This window comes from Phyllostomus hastatus, unplaced genomic scaffold (genome assembly GCF_019186645.2).
Source record: "Phyllostomus hastatus isolate PE091 unplaced genomic scaffold, TTU_PhHast_1.1 phas_scaffold_1674, whole genome shotgun sequence".
Classification (NCBI taxonomy): domain Eukaryota; kingdom Metazoa; phylum Chordata; class Mammalia; order Chiroptera; family Phyllostomidae; genus Phyllostomus; species Phyllostomus hastatus.
Window position 1 is genome coordinate 13,535,044 of NW_025334011.1, and position 27,011 is coordinate 13,562,054.

Below are 27,011 nucleotides of genomic sequence, written 5' to 3' on the forward strand. Positions count from 1 at the left end.
TCTACTGTTGTTTTCCTGTAAATTGCTCTTTATTTTAATTAGTGTGTCCTTTGTTTCTGATTCTTTTTCTGGAGTTTTGATTTGTTCTTTCATTTGGGCCATGTTTCTTTGTCTCCTTATTTTGGTAGGCTCCCTGTGTTTATTTCTATGTATTAGATAGAGCTACTATTGACTCCATGTCTTGGTAGTGTGGCCTAATATAGTAGGTGTCTTGTAGGGTCCAGTGGCATAGCCTCCCCTATCACTCAAGCTGGGTACTCAAGGTGGGCCCTTCATGTGGACTCAGAACACCCTCTTCTTATAGCTGAGCCTTGATTGCTATTGGCAGATCAATGGGAGGGAGTTACCCAGGCCAGTCAGCTGCGAGAATTGGCAGTGACCACTTACTACCAGTCTGTCCCTCGGAGGATCAGCTGCGCAGGGGCAGGGTAGTGGTGGTCCAGTATGGTCTGTAGCTGTCCATTGGGTGTGCATTTCCCAGGTGGTGCAGGACAAGATCAGCCCTGCACCTGTGTTTTGCTCGGGGCCGTCCTGCTTGAGCTATAAAGCTATGTGAGATGGCTGCCTTTTGTGCTGGGCTTGGAGATTCCCAAGTGAAGGCAAGCTGTGAATCTAGGCTGGCTGCTGCTAGTACAAGGCCTGGAGCTCACTGAGGCCAGCTGTTGCTTATTTGAGAGGATTTAGGAAGTTGTGAAATATGAGCCAAGACTAGTCATTCATATGAAAAAGGAGCTTAGGTGGGCCTGTAAATTGGGTGGGTGGAGTCTTGGGATCTGCTATTGGGGATCAAACAGTGTTACCCAGGTTGATGGAGCCTCAGATATGGCACTGGCTTGCTGGCTGAGTGGCAGGGAGGGTTTAGAAAAGGTATAATGGCCTCTGATTGCCTTGATGTGAGATACTTCATTTTCTCCCTGTATACCTTTGGTGCCTTTCAAGCTGTTTCCTCAGTCCTGGAGATCAGAGAGAGTGAGCCTGGGTATGTGAGTCCATATGTGGGTTCTTTAAAAGGAACTGCTTGGGGCTCAAGTTTCTTTCACCAACTCAATCCCCGCTGAGTTTTGCAGCCAGAAGTTGTGGGGGCTTATCTTCTTGGCACTGGAACTGTGCTGGAGGTCCTGGTATGGGTCTGGGATTCCTCACTTCTGAGATATGCCTCCCGGGTTTCTATCCACCACGTGTGGGTGAGGGACAGGCCCATTCTGTGTCTGTGCTCCTCCTATCAATCTAGGTGAATGTGATTTCATTAATTCTGTAGTTGTCAGACTAACATTCAGCTTGATTTCTGACAATTCTAAGTGATGGTTGTTCTGTATTTTAGTTGTAATTTTGATGTGGTTGTGAGAAGAGGCAAACCATGTCTGCTTATACTTTCATCTTGACTGGAAGTTGAACCCACATCTATTTGTCACCCAGTTTTAACAGTTATTTACTTGTAGCTTGTCTCCTTTCCTCCATATTTCTTTCCTGTCTCCCTACCATTATTGTAAAGCTCATCTTTGACATATCATTGCATCCATAAATATTTTAGTACATATCTCTAACAGATGGAGGCCTATTAAATCTACTGCATAACTTCTGTATGTGGGGAAAAAAAGATAATGAATTTTACTATAATTGTGGCAAAAAGAGGAGAAAGCTTTAAAGCAGTTAATGTATTTTTATCATTTAAAAAATTATTGATTTGAGAGAAAGACAGAGAAACAGAGAAAAAGAAAGAAAAAGGGAAACATTGACCTGTTGTTCCACTGTATTTATGCATTCATTGATTGCTTCTTGTATGTGCCCTGACCTGGGATTAAACCCACAACCTTGGCATCTCGGGATGATGTGCTGACCAGCTAAGCTGCCTGGCCAGGGCCAAACAGTCAGTATATTTTTAATTTACAGCAAATGTTGTTAGCGATTCCTGCCACTGTCACAGGTTGATTAGAATATAGCTGTATTATTATTTGCTTTATAATGATTTTATAAGTTGAGTTATAACTTATCTAATATAAAACCTACCATTTTAGAGTGTACAGTTCAGTATTATTTAGTATATTCACAGAGTTGCGTGACCACCACATTGGTCTAGTTCCAAAACATTTTTATCATTCCTCTAAAAAAGATTCCTATCCATTACTCATTTCACTTCCATCCCTATCCCTTAGCACTTGACATCTACCAATTTGCTTTCTGTCTCTATGAATGTGTCTGTTCTCTGTTTCATGTAAATGGAATCATAGACTGTGTGGCCTTTTTGTTTGGCTTTTTTCACTTGTATCAAGCATATTCTACTGTATGTATATAGCACAATCTATCCATTCGTTGATGGACTGGTGGGTTTCTACCTTTTTAGCTATTGTGAAGAGTGCTGCTGTGAATGTTCATGTACAGTGTTTGAGTGCCTGTTTCCAGTTCTTTTGCATATGTACAGCTAGGAGTGGTTCATAATGGAATTTTGTTGTGACGTGTATAATTATCTGTCACTGTACTGCAGTGTAATGAGTGAATTCCAGACATAGACTCAGAATTTTAGTATGAATTGATAGAAATTAAGGTGTGCAGCTTAATTTTTTGCTTTATATGTAAATGTAATGTTCTCCCTGATTACCAGAGTAATGTAAAATATAGTAATAGAATAAATTTTAAACTTTTTAGAAGGATAGATAGCTTAGACAGTGCAGGTTTCTTGTAATATCACTACTACCTACAGCATATAAAGAATGTGTCTCAATTTTATGCTGTATAGTTGGTAAACTCATATTGTTTATACTAAGGCAGAAAGTATTTTAGACGTAGTGTATTCTATTTATTAATATATTTTTTTAAGATTTTATTTATTTTTAGAGAAGGGGAAGGAAGGGAGGTAGAGAAGGAGAGAAACATTGATTGGTTGCTTCTTTTATGCCTCCTGAGTGGGGACTGAACCCACAACCCAAGCATGTGCCCTGACTAGGAATTAAACCCTCAACCTTTAGCTTTGTGGGATGATGCCCAACTGAGTCAAACCCATCAGGGCAGTCATAGTGTATTTTAAAAACTAAAAACAAACAAACGCCCTAACAGTTTAGTGAGATTATCTAATATCCCAATCAGATGTGAATTGTATTATTCAGAGGTTAAATGAAACATAGTATACAAGATGTGGAAGTTGGATATCTCAACTGCTATGTGTGTGTGTGTTTTAATTGTTGTTCAAGTATGGTTGTCTCCATTTTCCCATCACCACTCCCCCCCCACCCCGCTCCAGCCCATGCCCACCCCCTATCTTCAGTCCTTCCCCCCACCTTCAGTTCTTTCCCCCCTTTGGCTTTGCTCAACTGCTTTTTATTTCAGCTTTAACTATTATTTATTTATTTTCAGTATATTTTATTGATTATGCTATTACAGTTGTCCCATTGTCCTCCTTTTATTCTCCTCCAACCTGCACACCCATACCACCTGCATTCCTTTAGTTCATGTCCATAGGTTATACCTATAAGTTCTTTGGCTTCTCCATTTCCTATATTATTTTTAACCTCCCCTTGTCTAGTTTGTACCTACGAGTTATGCTTCCTCTTCCCTATACCTTTCTCCCCTTCTCCCCTTCCCTGCTGATAACCCTCCGTGTGGTCTCCATCTGTGAGTCTGTTCCTGTTCTAGTTTGTGTGGTTTTTATTTATTTTTTCAGGCTCAGTCATTGATAGTTGGGAGCTTGTTCTTTCATTGTTCATAGTTTTGATCATCTTCTTTTTCTTAGATAAGTCCCTTTAATATTTCATATAATAAGGGCTTGGTGATGATGAACTGCCCTTCCATTCTAAAGTATAGCTTTGCTGGATAGAGTAATCTTGGATGTGTAGGTCCTTGCCTTTCATGACTTTGAATACTTCTGTCCAGCCCCTTCTTGCCTGCAAGGTTTCTTTTGCGAAATCAGCTGAGAGTCTTGTGGGAACTCCTTTGTAGGTAACTCTTTCCCTTCCTCTTGTTGCTTTTATGATCCTTTCTTTATCTTTAATCTTGGATAACTTAATGATGGTGTGCCTTGGTGTGTTCCTCTTTGGGTCCAACTTCTTTGGGACTCTGTGGGCTTCCTGGACTTCCTGGAAGTCTGTTTCCTTTGCCAGATTGGGGAAGTTTTTCTTCATTATTTGTTCAAATAAGTTTTCAATTTTTTGCTGCTGCTCTCCTTTTGGCACCCCTGTGATTCAGATATTGGAAACTTGCAGGTTGTCCCAGAAGTTCCTAAGTCTCTTTTCATTTTTTTGAATTCTTATTTTTCCTTTCTGTTCTGGTTGAGTGTTTATTTTTTTCCTTTTGTTCCAAATTGTTGCTTTTGAGTCCTGGTTACCTTCCCTTGACTATTGGTTCCCTGAATATTTTGCTTTATTTCATTTTGGGTATTTTTCATTTGTCTTTTCATTTTTTGAACAAGTTCAATCAGTTCTGTGAGATTTTTGATTACTAGAGCTTTAAATTCTCCATCAGATAGGTTGGCTATCTCCTCATCACTTAGCGCTCTTTTTGGAGTTTTGCTCTGTTCTTTCATTTGGCCCATATTTCTTTGTCTTGGCACATGGTTAAGTTGTAAAGGGGCGGGACCTTAGGTATTCACCAGGGTAGGGCAACCCTCTTTGCTGTGCTGTGGCGCTGTCTGTGGGGCAGGGGTCAGAGAGGGAACAATGCAGCTTGCTTGCTTGGCTCTAGCCTCACTGTCTAGAGAACTTTTGTGTGAGACTGAGAGTTTCTCCCACTGTGGCAACCACCCCCATAGTCCACAGTCAGCTCTGAGTCTCAGTTTCTCCTTCAGCCAGCCCTGACTGCTTGGTCTGCTGCTTTGCCAAGGTTTTGGTCAGCTGGCCCTGCTTGGTGGTATGCTGGTTCGAAGCGGGTTCTTACCAGTCTGGTTGTTCTGGTTGACTTTTTCTTTAATTCCTTGGTTGCCAGAGTTCCATGCAATTTGATTTTCTGGCACTTCTGGTTTTGCTAGGAATGGAGGATTTCTGCCTATGCCTCCATCTTGGCTGGAACTTTCCACATCCTAAAACTTCTTAAAATATGCCAGTAGATGGTAGTACATGGGTGGGAGGATATCAAGAGTACTGTTTTTTTATATCCAGTGAAAATTTTGTGTTTGATCCCAGACGTGCTAAACACTAGATTCAAGGTTTGGTATGAAAAAATATATAAAATATCTCATTGATAATTGTTTATATCACATTTGAAATAATATTTTGGGTATATTAGGTTAAATAAAAATATTATTAGAGTTTAAAACCCAAGGGTACTATAGTAGACATGTTGAGTAGGAGATAATGATTAGACAACCAAACAGGTAGGCCAGATAGTCATGCTGCAGTTTAGGGAAGAATCAAAGTTGGAGATCAATATTTAGGAGTCATCACAGAATAGATTAGCACTAATAGAAATATATGAGCCATATGTAATTTAAAAATTTTCTAATAGTCACATTAAAAAAGTATGAAGACACAGTTTGAAATTAATTTTAATAACATAATTTATTTAAACCAGTGCATTCAAAGTATAATTATTCCAATAAGTAATCAGGATAAATAATTAGTGGAATATTTTACATTCTTTTTTTGTACCTACTTTTTGGACTCTGATGTGTATTTTATTTATCATTTATTTTCAATGATTTTATTTATTTTTTAGAGAGAGGGGAAGGGCAGGAGAAAGAGGCAGAGAAACGTCAATGTGTGGTTTCCTCTCACGTGCCCCCCGTTGGGGACGTGGTTTGCAACCCAGGCATGTGCCCCCACTGGGAACTGGACTGGCAACCCTTTGGTTTCCAGGCCAGCATTCATTCCGTTGAGCCACACCAGCCAGGGTGTACTTTATATTTGTACTCAGTTGGTTTGTGGATAGTGAAAAACTGGGAGGATTAATGGATGAAAAGTTCAGTGGTAATAAAGGATGGTGGGATATTAGGTAGTAGAGTAAGTCAACTGCAGAGATAGAATGTGGGATTTTGGGATTTTTGAAATCTAGGTTTTTGGAAATGATGTAATTACAGGTAATGACCATGGCAATATTGACTGGTGAAGAAAAGTGGAAAGCAATTGTTTAAGTTCAGGGGGTGAATTGACTGAGGGGCAAAGGTTTTGGGTGAATTAGCTGAGTGAATGTTGACATCATTAAGAATAATGAATAGTAGTAATAGTGAACTAGTGAGTTAGATGGGAGAGTCCTCAGAGAAGGAGGGAATGATAAGGATATTGGTTGATGACAGTAATAAGGAGGTTACATTGGTAGAGACCTCTTCCCTGTACTACCAGGTCAGTTTATACCTTGTTAAAGGCCCCCATAGAATCCTGTATATTTTCTCTATAACACTCATTGCACCTGTTTGACATTTGATGCTGGTCTCTTGAGAAAGCAGGTCTAGGTTGGTTTTGTTTATTACTGTATCTCCAGTGCCTTCCTGTGTCTGGCACATAAAGCTCTTAAAAGTTATAGTCCGGAAACTTGGTTGTTTCTCACAGTGTGTGTGTATGTGTGTATATATTATATATTTTATTATAATATATATACTATATATTATATAGTATATATGATATATACTATATTTATATATAAATATAGTATATATGATATATACTATATTTATATATAAATATAGTATATATGATATATACTATATTTATATATAAATATAATTGTATATATAGTATATACAGTATATATAGTATATATACTATATATAAAGTATAGTATATACTTTAGTATATACTATAGTATATAGTATAGTATAGTATATATACTAAAGTATATATAGTATATATATACTATATATATATAAATATAATACTATATTTATATATAAATATAGTATATATGATATATACTATATTTATATATAAATATAGTATATAATATATATATTGTATTATATATATTATATATTTTTTTCAGAGAGAAGAAGGTGGGGAGAGAGAGAAACATAGATTTGTTATTCTACCTATTTATGCATTCATTCGTTGTTTCTTCGTATGCTCTGATGGGGTTGAACTCACAACCTTGGTGTATCGGAATGACACTGGAATCATCTGAGCTACCTGGCCAGGGCCTCATTCTGTATTTTAACCAGCCTTTAATTCTTTTTTATCTTCTATAGAAGGACAAGTTTTAACTAGATTATGTCCAAAGTGACAATTTTGATAGTTTTTAATAGAGTTTGTTTCTGACTTCCAGCTCTAAAATTCTGTTTTTATTAGTTTATTTCTGCATTAATTCTTCAGTTTCCTCTAAAAAATGTCTTTGCTTTACTTGTATGTATTCCTTTCATTTTGTTGTTAGCAAATGTTACGTTTAAATGATTACTATTTTGTAATTAAGACATCAAGACATTGAATAAATAGGTTCAGGAAATGATTTAATTCAAATTATTATTAATTGTGATTCCTCCTAAATATTCTTTAAATCTTTATATTAAAATCAGTTTTTCTAAGTGTACTGAAGAGAGAAGATACAGGTGAGGGTGTGTGAAATTAGACTATCTGTCTAATTTCATCCCTTGACTAATTTTCTACAATACAGATCAGCAGGACTGAAGCTTATGATCTCAGGATTCTCTTTGTTTGCTTAAAAAGTATTGATACCAGAGAGCTTTTCTTTGTGTGGTTTATATCTATCAATATTAACTATCAAAAATTACAATGAGAAGATTAAAATACTAGTTCATTTAAAATGATATGTAGTGGTTTTAGTATAAGTAATATTTTTTTTAGAAATGCCATAGTTTTCCATAACAAAAAGTTTAATGAGGAGAGTGGCATTGTTTTACATTATTAAAAGTTTCTTTAGTGACTGGCTTATAGAAGAAAGCTAGATTATCATATCTGCTTCTGCATTCAGTGTGTTATGATATTCTTATTTTGGATGAAGTATATGAGAAAATCTGGCTTCATCCAGTCATGTACGTGGAAAGAAAGGAGTATTTTCATAACTGGTGGATTAAATTGTGGATAATTTCTTTGATATTACCTCAAAACTCAGCAGATAGTAGTTTCTTAAAGATTGGGTGCAATGAAACTTTATCACTGAACATTTTATACTCCAGTATATTAAAAGTTTTTGCATAGGTCCTTCAGAAAATATTCGTTGACTGAGTGATGCAGTTCTGAATGTTGGCACATTTTATTATATGAGACAAAGAATCACATTTGTTTACATCACCACAGATGTTATGAGGTGAGTCTGTAAGTATTGAAAAGCTTCCAAGCTCACGTTGATGGATACCAGTTTCCTAAATTCTAATTTTTTTGAAAGCTCTAGTTTTACTCTTGGCAACAAGTATTTCCAGTTATTTTTCTTGGAATGATAGGTTCACTTCATTCATTTTTAGGAACATGTCTGCCAAATACCTAATCTGAATAATCATAGTTTGTCATTTGTTGTTTGAAGTAACAACGAAGTCAGTTTTTTGAAGTTCCATGGTAAAGTGGCTTTATTTAGCTTGCAGATAAACTGCACAAATGCTTTTTCTTAAAGGCAACCATTGTACTTTGAATGCAACTGAAGTACTTGATATGGACTTCCTCTTTTGTCACAGAATATTAAAAGGCATCCTAAAGGTCAAGATTTAATAAAATTAAGAACATTATTTTTTGGCAGTGTTTTAACTATTTGATGATCAGCACTTAGTCCTCATCCACATTAACTTTGTAGATTTTTGAAAGTGGTGATAGGTACTTAGGTGACATATGTATAGAGCATGTTTGGTGAATCTTCATCCTCATTATGTTTTCTGGACAACTGTACCTGGTAATGGTATGGACATTCTTTATTCCTTTGGCCCAGGCAATTTTGTTGAGTGTGTATCAACGTGTACATCTGGAGTTTCCATCTCCTTCATGGCAAATTTCTGGATCTTTTTGAGCGCCTGAGGGGCATGCTTCTTGAAACCTGCTCTGTGGATGCACTTGTGAATGTTGATAGTGTTTTCTCTGGTCACTACCTCATTGATGGCAGAACGGCCTTTCTTATACCACCCTTCTTTGTGGGAGCCATTATGCTGGCCCCAAACTGGGAAGCTCATTAAAAACATTTTTAAGTGAAGCTGGCTTTTTTCCTGTGAATGGTTGGCAGTAGAGAATACATTGACTGCTAGTACAGTTGGTGATACTCCCTTGATTTATGCCAGGAGGGTAGTAGTTTAGTCAACTTGGCTTTTGAATCATCAGTGCAGATATCAACACAAAGACAAGATAGAGTAGAATGCCCTGGCTGGCGTAGCTCAGTGGATTGAGCACGGGGCTGGGAACCAAAGTGGCCCAGGTTCGATTCCCAGCCAGGGTACATTCCTGGGTTGCAGGCCATAACCCCCAGCAACTGCACGTTGATGTTTCTCTCTCTCTCTCTCTCTCTCTCCCCCCCCAAAAAAAATAACATCTTAAAAAAAAAAGATAGAGTAGAACAATTAAAGAAGTCAGTCTATTCTTACAGATGCAGAGAAAACTCAGAACAGTTAACAGAGTATGATAATGCTTCAATAAGAAGTTAGTTGGAGCTCTGAAATAAAAATTTGGAATCTAAACTCTCCAAAATGGAAACTTCTGGAGACAGTAATAAAATCAAATTGGAAAAATCTAAGCAACTCCACTTAGAAGAATCAGAAGGTAGAAAGTCATTGGTAAATAAACTAAAAAGACTAACGTGAGGCTAGCAGAGGTCAGCACTGAACTTCTGCAAAAATAGGAGAACTTGTCTTTAGTCAGCATTCTTCATACAAGGCCAGACCTCGAGACACCTTGAGTAGGAAATCTTAATAGTTTTGTGCTCAGTAGAAATTTGGCTACATGACAAAACTTGATGATTCCTACCTCAAGGCCATGGAATTCAAATATTAGTATGGAGACTTACTTGATCAGATGTTGCTGACTTTCAATCTGAATCCTATAGAACTTATCCTATAGCATCAGTTGATCAGTTGAATTCTTATCAAGATCTGCTTTTGAATATGTCACTAGAATATGCACAGATTTTGCAGAGAGATTACGTCATCTGAAACACATTTATTTAACGGACTGTTTCTGTAACATTTTAATTGTTTTCCATTAAACACATGGACGTGCAATTTTTATTAAAGGAAAATATTTTTGGATAAATAAAAAAGAAAAGATGGCAAATAGCTGGTATTATTATGAAAATAGTTTTGACCATGTGGACCTCCTGAAAGAAACTTAGGGATCTTTAGTATTCTTAAGACCATACTTTAAGAAACTTTGGTATGATTGGCTTAGTAGACTTAATGCCTTCCTTTTGTGATACTAATGGGAGTTTGAATTCCAAGTATAATTTTATAGCAGTAAGCATCTCTGGCTGAAGTAGCTTGAGTATTACCTCATAAAAAATTTAAAGTTCCTTGTGTAAGGGTTTTCTTAGCATAGTATGTACCATGTTCATTATTTTGCATAGTTTTTTTTTAATATTCTGGGTCTTACTATTGCTCTGCATATTTTACCTCTAAGTAGCACTAATTTGGATATATGTATCCTCCAAATTTCACCCATGCCAAAAATTTTATAATCTGATTAAATTTATTTGGTTAATAGGAAGTTGTCTGAATTATATAATTTTTATGAAGTAGTATGAAATACTAATTTTAAAATGATGTAGCAGTCATTTAACTTATTTCTAATTTGAGTATGTTCCAAATTTGATTTGAAGAAACCTTACAAGATCTCAAGTTGGAACCATAGAAGTGCCAGGAGAAATGCTCAGTAAAAGGAAATATGTATAATTATATGTAACATACTTCACAGTATGACAATGTATTAGTTTGTCATATTGTAAATGAGCAGACAGAGGCCTGTTCACCTCGTGCCTTGGTGTATAACTCAACAATTAGTGTTGGAAGAAAAAATTTTATTTACAGTACTCTAACCTTGGAAGTGCTGAGAGTAGTTATGCTCAGAGACTTGTTCTTCCTTGAGACCCAGCACATCCCTTGCTCCCCAAAAGGCTAAAAGTGAAAGTCAAGCCCAGTAGTTCCCTATATGCTTATTTGTGCTTAAGCTGGCTGGCTGTGCAAATAGTCTCGCAGCAGCTTTCTCCTTCAGGATCTGGCATGTGTTGTCATCAGCTTCCATGTAATGTCCAGGAAGGCATGTGTCGTGGTTCACTGGATCATGGTGAAGTCCAGGAAAGGAACAAATCCTAAGAGAGTGGTCTTTCCATATGTCCCATGTCCTAAGAATCAGCATCTTGCAAGACAGAGTTCTTGATGGCTTACGAGTCATCCAGAGGATGCACAATCAGAGCAGTAGCATGCTGCTCTTTCCCTTACTATACCAGGCTGCATGGTTGAATTCTGATTACAAACTGCCTAGCTGCTGCATCATGGCTCCTTCTCCTCTACTCACTCCACCTGTATAGCTCTTGTCTCACTACTGACAGCATGGCTGAATCTCTCCGTCTTTCAGACTGCTTTTTTTTACTATAGACGAGCACAGCTGCTACCTATTTTCTCAGCCCTCATGGTGGATCAGCCTCTCCCTCTCTGCTTAGTTGCTACATCATGGCTGTCCATAGTGGACCAGCCTCCTTTTGCCTGCCCTAAGTTTAAATCCTGACCCAGAGTTTCCTATATGACCATGTGGCTTCTCCCACGATGAACTGCATTTGCCAGTTTCCCATATCGTTTACATTCTTTGGCTGCCACCTTTAGTCAGGGCAAGCTTGACTCAGTGATGCAGGGGGAACACCTTCCTGCCTTAGGCCTCTGCCTCTCATGCAGGCTCTAGGAGTCACCATATATTCTGAAAGCCCGGTACTCACCCTTTGCCCCCTGGGCGGTAGCACAGCTGTTATCTAGATACCAGCTTGCCATTGTTATGAAAAGTATTCTAACTGCCGTTTGGTCTGCTCCCCACAGCCCCCAACCAAAGGCTATGAGGGTTTCCTGGGGATCTCTCTCTCTGTACCCCATTTCATTTTGTTTAGTTATTCAGCATCTTTTTACTGCCTATTTTGTGCCAGATTGTGTTTTGTAAATCAGATATAATCTCTGCTTCCCCCACTAATGATAGAAATCACATATTAGAATACATTTTATCTAGGGAAATACATGTTTGTTACAGAACAGACCCAGAGTGGGGGACAAGATACTGTTACCAGTGGACCCCGCCTCCTGAGGTATCCCTGTACTTTTTGCCCTGGCCCCTGCCTGGGAATTGGAATTATGGCTCTCAATGCCAGAGTTTGGCGAAAAGGAAAGAAACTATCTATTTGAAAGTTACACAGACTTAGAGTAATGACTTAATGCCTTCGTTAAAATCCCAAAGTTGCCCTGGCTGGCGTAGCTCAGTGGATTGAGTGCGGGCTGCGAACCAAAGTGTCATAGGTTCGATTCCCAGTCAGGGTACATGCCTGGGTTGCAGGCCATGACCCCCAGCAACCGCACATTGATGTTTCTCTCTCTCTCTTTCTCCCTCCCTTCCCTCTCTAAAAATAAATAAATAAAATCTTAAAAAAAAGAATCCCAAAGTCCTTTAAAACGCCCACAAACACACATAGTCCTTCCTTTCCCTTCTTTGCCCAGTCAGGGGTACCATATCTCAGGAAAAAAAAATAGAATTCTGTGGCTTAGCTAGCCCCCAGTTCTTGCCAGTAATCTGTGCTTGGTTGGTAGGACTTCTGGGGTTCCCAGCAGCATTGGCTGTGTTGCCATGATCTCTGCATAGCACCTTCTCATGGTCCACCAGCAAGAGTCCTTTCACTCTTTTCCTTCCCTCAGGGAGGAAAAGACTAGGTCTCCCGTTGCTCTGTCCCTAGTCCTGCATTGTCTCTCCTGCTTCCTAAGCCCCCATCATGGGCAAAGGGAGCCCCAAAACCGCATGGTTCCAACCCATGGCTGCCACACCTGGGTTTAAATCCCAGAGTGAATTTTCCTCTGCAACCCCATTACTGACTCCTTCCACAGTTGGCTGTGTGTGCTTGCATTCCTGTATTTTTTTCCAGCTTTTCTTGGCTGCCATAGTAAGTCTGGGCAGGTGTGGTCCTGTGGTATGGAGCGAACCATCTCCAAGCTTTTATGCAGGCACTGTGACCAGGTGGAGTTGCCTCCCAGTTGTGTCATGGATGGAAGTCACTCCCGTCTCCCTGACTCAGAGCATAACCACAGCTACTTAACATATCTACGAAACTAACCAGCTGTTATAGATAATGTTAAATAACCATTTTTGTATATTATATAGGAAGCTGGCCCAATTGTTAATGTGCACAATAACTCTCAGTGACCCTGCTCCATGTGTCCCATCGCCCAGTTCAGACTTGTGGGGGTGAGGACATTTATATATTTTTAATACTTCCTGTATACCCCAAATTCTGGACTCTGTTACAAATCCCTCTTTGTGGCGGGGTGTGGGGGGGTGCCCTGGCTGCACCTAGTTACATGTTGACATAGAGTATCAGGTGCCTCCAGTTAGCTTGGTGTGTCAGAGAACTGAAGGGGACCAAAGTTTAGTCACCCCAAAATATGTCTTTAGGGATAGTGATTTTATGCTGGTTATTAAGAAAGAGCAAATTCAGAAAGAAACCTCTGATCCTCTCCTTTTACCTGCCTGAGATAGAAAAACCTGCTTAACGGAAAGGAGCATCATCACCTTAGCATCATAATATGAACTAATTTGACAGACAGGAAGAAATCTAGCAAAGCCTGTTTGTTGAACTTCTCTCTGTGTCCCATTGTTTGAGTGGCCCAGCAAGAATTTGTTCACCCTTTCTCATCTATCTGTAAATTACCTGCTTTCCGTTTGAAATCCAAGGTCCCTGCCTCCTCCTCTGTCCAAAATGACATGTAAACCTCAACTGCCCAATGTATCTTTGAATCTCATTCTTATGGAACTCCTGAATGTAAATCCATAATAAATTTTGCACATATTCCCTTATTAATCTGTCTCATATTAATTTGATTATTAGCCCAGCTAGAAAAACTTAGAAGGTGGGAGGAAAATTATTTTTGCCCCCTTATAGTAGTAGTGTTGGAGTTGAGATCTGAAGGATGAATGTATGTTAATCAAGACATTTTTAGGGAAGGAAAAACAATGTCTCTAGCAGAGGGAACAGGAACATTATGTATATAGGCCCAAAGGTGAGTAAAAGCCCAGTGATTTTAAACAAGTTAATAGACCTGTGTGCCTTAGAACATAGTGAACAAAGAGGGGATAGTCATTTGTGAGGAGTCAAGTAGCGACTAGATCAGAAAAGGCTTTATAGCTGATAAGGATATTAATCTTTTTTTCTGAAGCTGATAAGAAGACATTGAAAGTTTTAAGCAGTGGGTTGACATTATCATTTTTACTTTCTGAGAAGATTATTCTTGTTTAGAGTGGAGAACAGATTGGAAGTAGGTTTGACAATACATTGGAAGGAGCTCAAGAAGAGATTGGGTGGAAGCTAGCCTAGATGTGATAGTAGGAAATGGTGAATTATCTAAACTCTTTGGTGCCTGGAATCATTATGGAGTAGGCTGCTGACTACCTGTTTTTATTTTCCAGAAAGAGAAGTGTTTGAGGCTATATGGATGAGTTAGAAGTAATTCAGCAAGTAGTTTCTTCATATTCAACAATTATCTATTAATTGCCTGCTCTGTGAAAGACTATTCTAGGTTTGTGGTGTCATGATGTCTGTGTTATATGTGATATAATAGTTATATATACACAGCATTGAGTGATAGATTATAAAACCTTAAATTTAGGGAAGAGAAAATCAATCTATAGTACTTATATTTAAATGAGGCAATGTTCTGTATAGTAGAAAATAATTGTCATTTTTGAAAGATTTTTAATTTTAATTTCGGCAGTCAATAGAATTTTGCTTATGGAAAGGAAAAAAATGGTCAAGCGTAATTTTTTTAAGCATTTAGGTAGTTAATAAATTCCTATAAAGGATTCAAATAGTACCCTTGTCTTAAAAGCAAAACCTATGATTCCCTTTTTTCTTCTCTCCATATTCCTACTCATACCTTCCCCAAAACTGTCTTTAAGTTTCTTTCGTATCCTTTTACTTTTTGCACCAAGGATGAAGTGCTTCAGGAAGATTCATCTGGCATTGTTCCAGGATGGATTTGTGAAGGGACTGAGTGACCAGTTAGAGGACTGTTACATCTGTCCAGATATAAAGAGTATTTCTTGAATTGATATAGGTATTGTTAAGATTGAAATCAGAAGGAATAGATGAAAGTGAGAATCAGTAAGCCTTGGTGAAGGAAATATGGGTAGATAGAAAAAGGAAGAATTTATAGATGACTTATTTAACTTGTAGCTCTTCTCCTCCAACATAAAGCTAATATGTCCACAGAAGGTAGTTTGCAGTCACAGAAGTGAATCTAGAGACCCTTTCTTTTTCAGCCTTTAGTACACACTTGGTTCTGACACTTTCTAGGTTTTACTCCTCCACAGTTGAATTGATTGGCAGAGCAGTGGGTTGGAAAATAGGAATGAGCCTTGATTGTTACTTGGCTGTGGGTGAAGTGGGGAGAGGGAGAAAAGGAAAGGGACACCAAGGTCTCTGACTATATACTGTTGGGGCATGAGATTGAGGTGCAGTTTTTTCCTTCTAATACTAATTTTGATGTCCTGCCATAACCTACTATGTTATGGGCCTTGACATATTTCGATACTTAGACTCTTTTTATAAATACTTTCAACATATAGTGACTTATATGTGGATTGAGAACTGTTCCTTTTGAGAAAGAACTTCTAGAGAAAATTCTGAGGAACAGTGCCCTGTTTGGGGTTTTCAGGGAAGGCTTCTCATAGAGTGAATTTTGCTGAGTCGTGAGTTTAAAGAGTTAAGAGGAAGGGGGAGTTTGGAGGGAAGGGTGGTAGGTAATAGAAACAGCATGTGTACTAAGGCATGTTTGAGAGAGCTATAAGAAGTTTGCTTTTGACCGTGTAAGATGCAGGAGAGAGGGTAGTGGAGATGAGGTCTCATTGAAAAAGACATGGTGGGGCAAAAGGAGGTTTACAGTTCTTATGGAAAATAATAATAATATAAGAGTAAACTGTTTTTTGCATACTCATACCTGTAAACCTCCTTTTGCCCCACCCACCCTGTGCACCCAAACTGCTTCATTAAACTGTAGAAAACCAGTTAGGTGTTTCCCATGTTTGAAAACAGAGAAACCATGTTTTAAATTTAATATTGGTAAGATGAAATTGTACTTTTGCTATGTCATAATATATATTCTGTTCCTTTGTCTAGATGTATTTGGTATAATCAACAGAGACCATTGAGTAAGGGGGTAAATGCAGGAGAAATGAGTTAAAGACCTGAATAAATCACTTTTATATGAAGTAAGTGTCATAACTTGGGGACCGTTTGCATTAGTAGATTTATTATTAGAATTTATTAATAGCTGTAGAATGTAGAGCCACTTGTCTCAATTTCAGTTGTGCATTTCTTTTACTCATCCTTATTCCCCATCCTCTCAAAAAAAAAAAAAAAAAAAGGAAGGAAAGGCAGCATGGTACCATCTGTATGAAAATTCTGCCATTATTGAGGTTTTTATTTTGTAATGTTTTGTATCTGAGTGAAAAGGTGGGGTTTTGTGAGAGGAGTAAATGATATATTTGCATCACTGAGAAGAATTGGATTAAAACATTCCTTTTACAGTCAGACAGAAGTCTTAGAAAAAAGTTTGCTTCCACTAAGATGTTTTAAGCTCATGGCTATATAAATTATATAATGAACTTGTTTTTTTATTTTTGTGCATTGATGGAGATCAGAGCGAAATTCATGGCTTCAGTTTATTACATAGTACTCTGGTTTCTGTGATAAACAGTATATTAACATCTTGCCTTTATCTTTTACAATGGATATCATGGTTTTTATCTTGTCTGTTTTCCTGTTTTATTGTATACATTTTTGTACTGATACAGTAGTAGCTAAATGGCCCTACACTAGACCAATGTAATTGTAATTTTTTTAGGGGGGAAGTGAGGGTTAGGTGTCGTCCAGGGCTCTGGAATTTTTCTTTTAATGCTCACTAGGGGGACACATTGTGGTTGGAATCACTGTTTGAAACATGAGTGGGCAGATGTTTTCAGCAAAGGACCAGATAATAACTATTTTAGGCTTTGCAGTCCATATGGTCTGTCACAATGACTCAGCTCTGACGTTGTAGTCAGGAAGCCGCACACTTTTGATTAGTTTAGCTTTGTAGTATAGTTCAAAATCAGGAAGTGTGATGTCTTCACATTTGTTCTTCCTCCCCAAAATTGCTTTGCCTATTTGGGATCTTTTTGTGGTTCCATGCAAAATTTAGGATTTTTTTTTTCCTATCTGAAAAAGGCCATTGGAATTTTGATAGGTATTGCACTGTCTATTGATGGCTTTGGGTAATACGGACATTTTAACAATATTAATTTTTTAATCCATTAACATGGGATATCTTTCCATTTATTTGTGTTTTAAATTTCTTTCATCAAAGTCTAATACTTTTCACAGCACAGATTTTTTTACTTAGATATAGTCCTATATACTTTATTGTTTCTAATGCTATTGTATAGCTTAAATACAAATACATTGTTAAAATTGTATTTTATTACTTTTGATGTACTTTATTTGTATGCCATTAACAGGATTTTAAAAACAATTTCAGATACTTCATTGTTAGTGTGTAGAAATGCAACTGATTTCTGTGTGCTGATTTTATATCTTGCAAATTTACTGAGTTCTCTCATTCTAACATTTTCTTGGTGGGAGTCTTTAGAATTTTATATATAGAAAACCATCTAATCTGCAAAGAGACTGTTTTACTGCTTCCTTTCTGATTTGGATGCCTTTTATTTCATTTTCCTGTCTAATTGCTCTGGCTAAAACTTCCCAGTACTATGCAGATTAGGAGTGGTTAGAATGAGCACTCTTGTCTTGTTCCTAATCTTAGGGGAGAGTCTTTCAGCCTTTCACCTTAGAGTATGTTGTTAGTATGATAGATATATGACCTTTATTATGTTGAAGTACATTTCTTTCATACCCAGTTTGTTGACAGTTTTTATCATGAGAGGATGTTGAACTTTGTCAAATACTTTCTCTGCATTATATTGAGACGATGATATGATTTTTATATTTAATTCTATTAATGTGTACCATCACAATTATTGATTTGTGTGTGTTGAACCATCCTTGCATCCCAGGAATAAAATCCTACTTGATTATGGTGTATGATTTTTTAATTGATATTTTTTAAGTGAGAGAGACAGGAGAGAGATTTGTTTTTTCACTTATTAATGCATTCACTGATTGCTGCTTGTATGTGCCCTGACTAGAGATTGAACCTGTAGTGTTGGTGAATCAGGACAATGCTCTGACCAGCTGAGCTACCCAGCCAGGGCCGGGCTTTTATTGTGCTGTTGAATTCAGTTTGTTAATATGTTGTGAAATTTTGTATGTATATTGATTGGGGTTATGGGCCTATAGTTTTTTGGTACTGTTCTTATTTGGCTTTCGTATAAAGATAATGCTGGCCTTGTGAAATAAGTTTGGCAGTGTATTGAGTCTAAGAAAGGTTTGCATTCATTCTTCTTTCAATGTTTGGTAGAATTCACCAGGGAAACCATCTTGTAATGACTTTTTCCCTTGGGATATAACCGATTACTGATTTGATCTCCTTACTTATTATTGCTGTGTTCAGATTTTCTAGTTCTTCATGATTCAGGCTTGGTAGGTTGTATGTTTGTAGGAATTTATTGATTTTTTCTAGGTTTCCAGTTTTCCTCCTGTTACTGATATCTAGTTGTGGTCAGAAAAGATCCTTGGTATGGTTTTTTAAAGTTTATTTTTCAGTTACAGTTTACATTCAGTATTATTCTGTATTAGTTTCAGGGGTACAGCAAAGTGGTTATAAAATCATGTGCTTTGCTGAGTGGTCTACCCACTGCTTCAATTATCCAGCTGGCCCTATACTTATCTCGACATTATTGACTTTATTTCCTATGCTGTAATACTTATCTCTGTGGCTATTCTGTAATACCAATTTGTATTGTTTAATCCCTTCCCCCATTTTTTTTATCCTCACCTGAGGACATGTATATTGATTTTAAAGAGAGGGGAAGGGAGGGAGAAAGAAAGGGAGAGAAACATTGATATGAAAGAGAAATATCAATTCGCTGCCCCTTGCATGTGCCCTGACTGGGGACTAAACCTGCAAACCTGGGCATATGCCCTAACCAGGAATTGAACCTTTGACTTTTTGGTTTGGGGGAGGGGGCGATGCTCCAATCAACTGAGCCACACCAGCCAGGGCTGCCTTCACCTTTTTCATTCAGTCCCTCTAGCTCCCCTCCCCTCTAACAACGGTCAGTCTTATTCTCTATATTTGAGTCTTTTTCTATTTTTCTTTTTTTTTTCCATTTTGTTCATTAGAGTCCAGATATAAGTGAAATCATGTGATATTTGTCTTTCTCTGGCTTATTCTTAGGTATAATTTCAGTATTATACAGGATGGAGCAAAAGTAGGTTCACAGTTGTTTGTATCGAAAAATAATACAATAGTTACTAAAGAATAATACCAGAATAAACTCTATAACATAGGATCTGTTCTGGAGAATGACCTGTGTGTCCTTGAGGGGAATGTGTTGCTAGTTGGAATATACTTATCTTTATCTTTCAGCTAAAAGAACCCCTTTCAGCATTTCCCATAATGAGGGTCTAATGGTGACAAACATCCTCAGTTTTTCTTTCCTGGAACACTCTTTACCTTCCCTCCCTTCCTCCCTTCCTCAGAGAGACAAAGACATTGATTTGTTGTTTCACTTTTTAATGCATTCATTGGTTGATTCTTGTATTTGCCCTGACCAGGGATCAAACCTGGAACTGTGGGGTATCAGGACAATGCTCTAACCAACAGAACTACCTGGCCGGGGCCTTGATGCTTCATTTCTGAAAAACTTTGCAGGATAAAGTATTCCTGTCTGGCAGTTTTTTCTTTCAGCAGTTTGAATATATCCTGCCACTCTGTGAAGAGTAAGGTTTCTGCTGAAAAATCTGTTGACAGCCTTATGGGGATTCCCTTGTAGGTGACAAGTTTCTTGTTTCTTGCTGTTTCTTAAGAGTCTCTTTTTGTCTTTGGATGTTGACAGTTTCCTTGTAATGTGACTTGGAGATTGCTTTGACTCGAATGTGTTTGAGAACCTGTGGGCTTCATGAACTTGGATGTCCTACTCTCATCCCATATTTGAGAAGTTCTCTGCTATTATAGTTTTAAGTAAGCTTCTTGCCCTCTTCTCCCTCTCTTCTTATGGGAGTCTAATAATTCACAAATTTTCTTGTTATGGTATCCCAAAATCACATTGGCTTTTTTCCTACTGTTTTTAATTTTCATTTTTATTGTTCAATTACAGTTGTCCCCATTTTTCTCCCATTACTCTCCCCTGGCCTATCCACTGCCCTCTCACATCACATTCAGTCCTCCCCTCCTCCCTGTTGTCTTTGTCCATGTGTCCTTCTTTTTCATACTTTTCCTTTGTTCTTCTATAACTGCATAATTTCAAAGTTCCTATCTTATACTTCAGATTCCTTCATCTGTTGATCTATACTGCTGTTGATGGTCTCTGTTGAATTCTTTATTTCATTCATTTCTGTTTAATTCTTCATTATGATCTGTTTGTATTGTTTTTATTGATTTCATTAAGTTATCTTTAACTTGTAGGTCATTGAGCTTCCTTGAAACAGGTATTGGAATTGTTTATTGGGTTGGGTTTTTTGTGTGTGTGTGCTTAAATCTGGTGGTTTTATTTTTTTAAGTGTATTTTATTGATCATACTGTTATAATTGTCCCATTGTTTTTTCTCCCCTTTGTCCCCCTCCACCCTGTACTCCCATTGCCTCCAGCATTTACCCTGTCCCTTAGTTTATGTCCATGGGCTGTACCTATGCTTTCTTTGGCTTCCTCATTTCCTATCCTTGTTTTAACCTCCCCCTGTGTATTTTGTACCTACCAATTATGCTTCTTACTCCCTGTACCTTCCCCCTCATTCTCTTGCCTCCTTGCTCATTACCCTTCATGTGATCTCCATTTCTGTGATTCTTTTCCTGTTCTGGTTGTGTAGTTTTTGTTTTTTTTAGGCTCATTTGTTCATAGTTGTGAGTTTGTTGTTATTTTACTGTTCATAGTTTTGATCTTCTTTTTCTTAGATAAGTCCCTTTAACATTTCATATAATAGGGGCTTGGTGACGATGAGCTCCTTTAACTTGACCTTATCTGGGAAGCACTTTTTTCTGCCCTTCCATTCTAAAGGACAGTTTTGCTGGATAGAATAATCTTGGATGTAGGTCTTTGCCTTTCATGACTTTGAATACTTCTTTCCAGCCCTTTCTTACCTGCAAGGTTTCTTTTGAGAAATCAGCTGAGAGTCTTGTGGGAACTCCTTTGCAGGCAACTGCCTCCTTTTCTCTTGTCCTTATCTTTCATCTTGGGTAATGTAATTATGATGTGCCTTGGTGTGTGCTTCTTTGGGTACAACTTCTTTGGGACTCTCTGGGCTTCCTGGACTTCCTGGAAGTCTGTTTCCTTTGCCAGACTGGGGAAGTTCTCCTTCATTATTTGTTCAAATAAGTTTTCAATTCTTGGTCTTCCTTTTCTCCTTCTGGCACCCATGTGATTTGGATATTGGAATGTTTAAAGTTGTCCCAGAGGTTCTTAAGCTTCTCCTCATTTTTTTGAATTCTTGTTTCTTCATTCTGTTCGGGTTAAATGTTTATATCTTCCTTTTGTTCCAGATCATTGGTTTGTGTCCTGGTTTCCTTCCCTTGACTGTTGGTTCCCTGTATATCTTTATTTCACTTTGTATAGCCATCACTTCTTCCTTTATTTCATGACCATACTCAGTCATTTCTATGAGCATCCTGATTACCAGTTTTTTGAACTCCGCATCTGATAGGTTGGCTCTCTCCTCATCACTTAGTTCTTTTCGTGGAGTTTTGATCTGTTCTTTCATATGGGCCATATTTCTTTGGATGCACCTGTTGTAAGGAGCAGAGCCTTAGGTATTGGCCAGGGTAGGGCAACCCACTTCACTGTATTGCAGTGCTGTATGTGGGGGAGGGGTCAGAGACCAGTGTCACTTGCTCTGCTTTTGCTCTGCTTTCAGCCACTTCCCCCACCACCCACATGCAAATTGTGGAATTTCGCCCTTCAAGGTGCAGTTCTGGTGCTGATTCCCAGGTGGGTGGGCTTCTTGTGTATATTCTAGGACCCCGTGGGCCCCTCCAGCAGACCCTCCTGTTAGACTGGCACTTTCTCCTGCTGTGGCAACCACCTCAAGGTTTTATAGGCAGAGGTTTTTGAGGCTTTATTTTCCTGCACTGGAAGCCTGTGTTGTGTGGTCTGTCTCCCTTTACAATTGTACCTCCTAGTTTATCTGTACACAAATGTGGCATAAACCAGGAAGTACACCTGGTCCACCAGCTACTGCCTTGCCGCATGTCCTCTCTGTCCCAACTGCCCACCTCTGCCCCTCCTACTAATCTGGATGAATTTTTTTTTCTTTAACTCCTTGGTTGTTGAACTTCTATACAGTCTGATTTTCTGGCAGTTGTGATTGGTTTTTGTTTTTAAACTGGTCGTTATCCTTCTTTTGGTTGTGCAAGGAAGCGAAGCATATCTACTTGTGCCTCCGTGTTGGCCAGAAGCCCCTATTGGGTTAATTGAAGCATTCCCATGTCTTTGGGTGTTGGTTACTGGAAAATTATTGTGAGCCTTTGATGGTTTTTATGTTTCTTTGAATTTTCATTTTACTTGAATTCTGTGTTGCTGTCTTTCACATTCGAAGTAGTAGTCACCTCCTTTGGTTTTTATTGATTGAGCTCACATGAGGAATAGCGTCTGTCAGCCCTGCTAGGGATTCAGGTGCTTTTTCAGGTCTTATGTACATATGCCTGCTCCATGTTTCTTGCTCCTCCTTGTGGCAGAATTCTTAAGTTGTGTGTCTTCTCTCAATCTGCAAAGCACCAGGCTGGTTGCTAACAGCCTCCTCTTTGCTTTCCCAAGGGTGGGCCTTGCAAGCCCAAGTTTATGATCTCTCTCAGGCCTGCAGATTTGTGCTGGTTTCCATGCATGCTCACTGGCCTTTTGCAAAAAGCTCACTCACCCTAGAAGCCAGTGCTGAGGTGGGGGTGTGTGTGGGTCAGGCACATGAGGCACTGGCAGTGCCTGTGGGGCAGTTTGGGGGAATCTCCAGGCAGAGCTTTCCTAGCAGCTCATGGCCCAGGCTTTTTAAATGGAGTTTTTGACCTACTTAGTAAGATCCACAACCTGTTTCATTTGAAGGTGTAAGTGCCGGTCTCCTAGCTGCTCACTACTTGGTATTTCTGGATGGGGCGAGAGAGAAATAGGCTTCTTTGGCAGTGTGTCACAAAGCTGGGGGAGTAGGGCACTCCCTCACACACTCTCACATTACCTCTGGGAGAAATTATTGTCTGAGAAGAGCTTTCTTGGCATTGAGCTGTGCTGTCTTATAGGTGGGATAAACTTGATTAAAATAAAAATGTTTATCTTATCCTTTCCAGTCCATAGTAGCTTAGATTTTTTTGCTCCACTGGTGGGCTGGACCTTACCCACTACACTCCTGGACTTCCACAAAGGTTCTCTTGTCTGTGGCGATTGTCTAAATTAGTGTTCTATGGGAGCTCCTGGACTACAGCTACAAGGGATTGGAACCACTTCAGAATCCACATCTAGGATCAATGTCCATATGTCTATTACCTAATGCACAAATGGGTGAGAGTCCTCCCAGGTCCTTTAGTATTTGGTGCTGGTGTCATAAGCAAAGCTAAATGGGGCTGTAGCTGAGTCCTCTGGTATGGAGCTGGTTCCAACTCTGTAGCCAAGAGCACAGTTGGGTCAGTGCCTGGGTGCAGGCCTCTCTAAAACAGCTCTTCTTGATCTTGGGTTCCGCTAACGTTTCACAGTCTCCTCTCTAAATCCCACAGCTCCCACAGAGGCACTTGTGTCTGTGTATGGATGCCACATTGTTGTTGAAGGTGGATTTGATGAAGGGTGTCTTTGGCTATCTTGGTGACATTACCGTTTCATATAAACTTCAGAATCACTTTGCTGATTTTTACAAAATAACTTGCTGGGGTTTTTATTGGGATTACATTGAATTTATAGATCAATTTGGAAAGAAGTAACATCTTGACAATAGGGAGTCTTTCTATCCATGACCATGGAATATCTCTCCTTTCATTTAATTGTTTATTTTGTTCATCAGAGTTTTGTGGTACTCCTTGTATAGGTCTTACACATATTTTGTTAGTTTTCTTTTTAATGCTTTTGTTTCCCTTTAATTGGTACTTGGATTTCTTCTTGGTTAAATCATTTGGTTTGGATTCCATATATAGTAATTTATAAAGAAAATATTTTCCCTTTTTGTCTCTTTCTATGTTATAATTGATGTGTATGAACAGAATATTTCTCTGTTCACCTGCCAGATTTTTATTTGGAATAGGTATGAGAGTGACTATATATTGTATTATTTTTGGAATATCTGTAATTTAATAATTTAGTTGATTTCAATAAAGATGTCTCAACTGATTCTCATACTTTTATTTTTCTTTTACTTTCATGTAACAGGTTAAGAAGTTAGGGTAAATGTAGTTTGTCAGATAGTATCATACTAGTTCTGATTTTTGATTTGGAAAATATGGCTATTAAATCACAGAATAGAGACAACCAAGACTAATTCTGTAAGACTGTATTGTAAACTGGTATAAGTGGGAAAATAGTCAGTGGTAGGACAAGGTACTTTTCTTGGTATTTATAGGACCCTTTTTTTTAAACCAGAGGTACTTTGTTTTTAAATTGGTTAATTCAGAGTAGGCTGATTGTGACGGTATTAACAACCACCTTACCTAGCAGTTTGTGAAATTATGCATTATACTACATTCTCTTAAGTAATTTCCTTGCAAAGTCACATCTATTTGGATATGAATAAAAGATATAAATTTGTTACTTTGATGAGGAATACTGTAGAAAGTGTTAAATGTTTAATTTTTAAAAAATATTTTATTTATTATTAGAGGAAGGGAGGGAGAGAAAACATTAGTGTATGGTTGCCTCTCATGTGCCCCCACCTGGGGACCTCGCCCTCAACCCAGGCATGTGCCCTGACTGGGAATTGAACTGGCAACCCTTTAGTTCACAGGCCAGTGCTCAATCCAGGGCTAGATGTTTAATTTTTGTTTCATTTATAGAACCCATGCATAGAGCATTAATTGTTTTATAGATCAAAAACATTCTCAGCTCTCCTGAGAAAGCTTTCTCTAGTCTTTTCCTTCCAGTTAATTAAAATTATATGGTACACAAAACAAACTTTACTAAACAACGCTTATCTACCATACTTTTCCTAGTTTCCTTGCAACAATTTACCACACTTGGGAGCCCAAATTTGTCATTCCTTTGGTCATTTCTCTCCAATTTGTTGTCCTTGGTTAAGATGGTATAGAAGCCTCAAAGTATAATCACCTTTTTGAGTTACTCAAGTTTTCTCACATATATATGTGTTGCATGCATATATAAAACTCTTTTCATCCTGTTAAAAAACATTTATGTGGTACAGAAATTAGTTAATGATGACTTGGAGTGGTAAAGTATTATCTTAGAGAATATACTTTAGAAATTCCACTCTGACACATTAGAACTATACTTTGTTCACTTTTAGGATTATAGACGGGATGCAGTGTGGCATAGTGGAACACTATGACCTTTGGGGACAAAATGGCTCTATTGTTTCTTAGCCATGTTACTTTGGGCAAGTTACTTAACCTCACCAAAATTTTTTCCCTCAGTGTTAAATGGGAATATTTAACATAAAGATGCCTTTCTTGTGTGTGGTAGAGAGCACATACTAAAACAGAAATCCTGTTTCCACTCTTGTCTTCTCTGTATTTTCCAGTCCATTTCATAAAACTGCAGCTGAAGTAATCTTTCTGGAGCCAAAAACCAGCCATTCCTCTTCTTCCTGAAAATTATTCAGTGGTCCAGGAAGTCCAAATTCCTTAAGGGCTTACCAGATTTCTCTAGCCTTGTGGTCTGTTTCCCCTTTGGGCCTGCTGACTACTTAAGCTTGCTCACCTCCAAAGCTAATGTTCATTTCATTATGCTTTGAACCCTGTCTTTTGTTCTTTGCCCTTCCCTTCCCTTCAAGCTGCTTTTGTTCTTTAGAACATTATGTGAAATAAAATTTCTGTTGCTTTAGTGCATATGATAAGATTAAAAGCATTGTAAAGAGCATTGGACTAGAATTCAGATCTGAGTTCTAGTCTTAGCTTCTTCATTTACTAGTTTGGGTATCCTTGGACAAATTAGTATTTCTGAGTTTGACGTAGTGCCTTTATCTGTGAAACCAAGATGTTTGCTTAGTTTTCCATGTGAACGCGTTTTGAAAACTAAATAGTTATGCATAACTGATAAAAAGTATTACTATCAAGATTTTATTTTGGGTATTTGTAAGAAGGCTGTATTAATGTTTGAGGAGAAAGATTAAGCTGTGGATTGAATTATGTCTCCCCCATTTATATGTTGAAACCCTAACCTTCCATGTGACTGTATTGGAGGTAAGGTCTTGAAGGAGGCGATTAAGGGGTAAATGAGGTCTAGGGTGAATCCCAGATTCCATAGAACTGATATCATTATAAAAGAGGAATCAGAGATTAGTCTCTCTCCACAATGTGAGGACACAGGAAGGGGTCCATGTGCAAGCCAGAAAGTGAACTCTCACAAGACACAACCCCAATCTTGAATTTTCCAGCCTGTAGAACTGTAAGAAAATTATTTTCTGTTGTTTAAACCTCTATGATATTTTATTATGAACAGACTAATACAGACTGAAATATAATTGCCATGTGGGAAGGGCAAACTAGACTGATTTCTCAGATGACATTTTAAGGAGTAACACAATCAGCTGTAAATTAATAGACTAGTTTAGAAAAAAATAGCCTTTGTAATTTAGGAGTTACCCCATGACTAAGGAGTATTACTATAAATTGTCACTTTTAAGTTTAATGAAGACTTTTTTTTT

General features: G+C 38.1%; 1 protein-coding gene and 1 pseudogene across 9 annotated transcripts in view; one reads left to right on the plus strand and one right to left on the minus strand.

Annotated features, from left to right (window-relative positions):
* Positions 1-27,011, plus strand: part of ABI1 (abl interactor 1) — a 118,811-nt gene that overhangs the window by 8,571 nt on the left and 83,229 nt on the right. The window lies entirely within an intron of this gene.
* On the minus strand, positions 8,621-8,997 carry LOC123831102 (annotated as a pseudogene).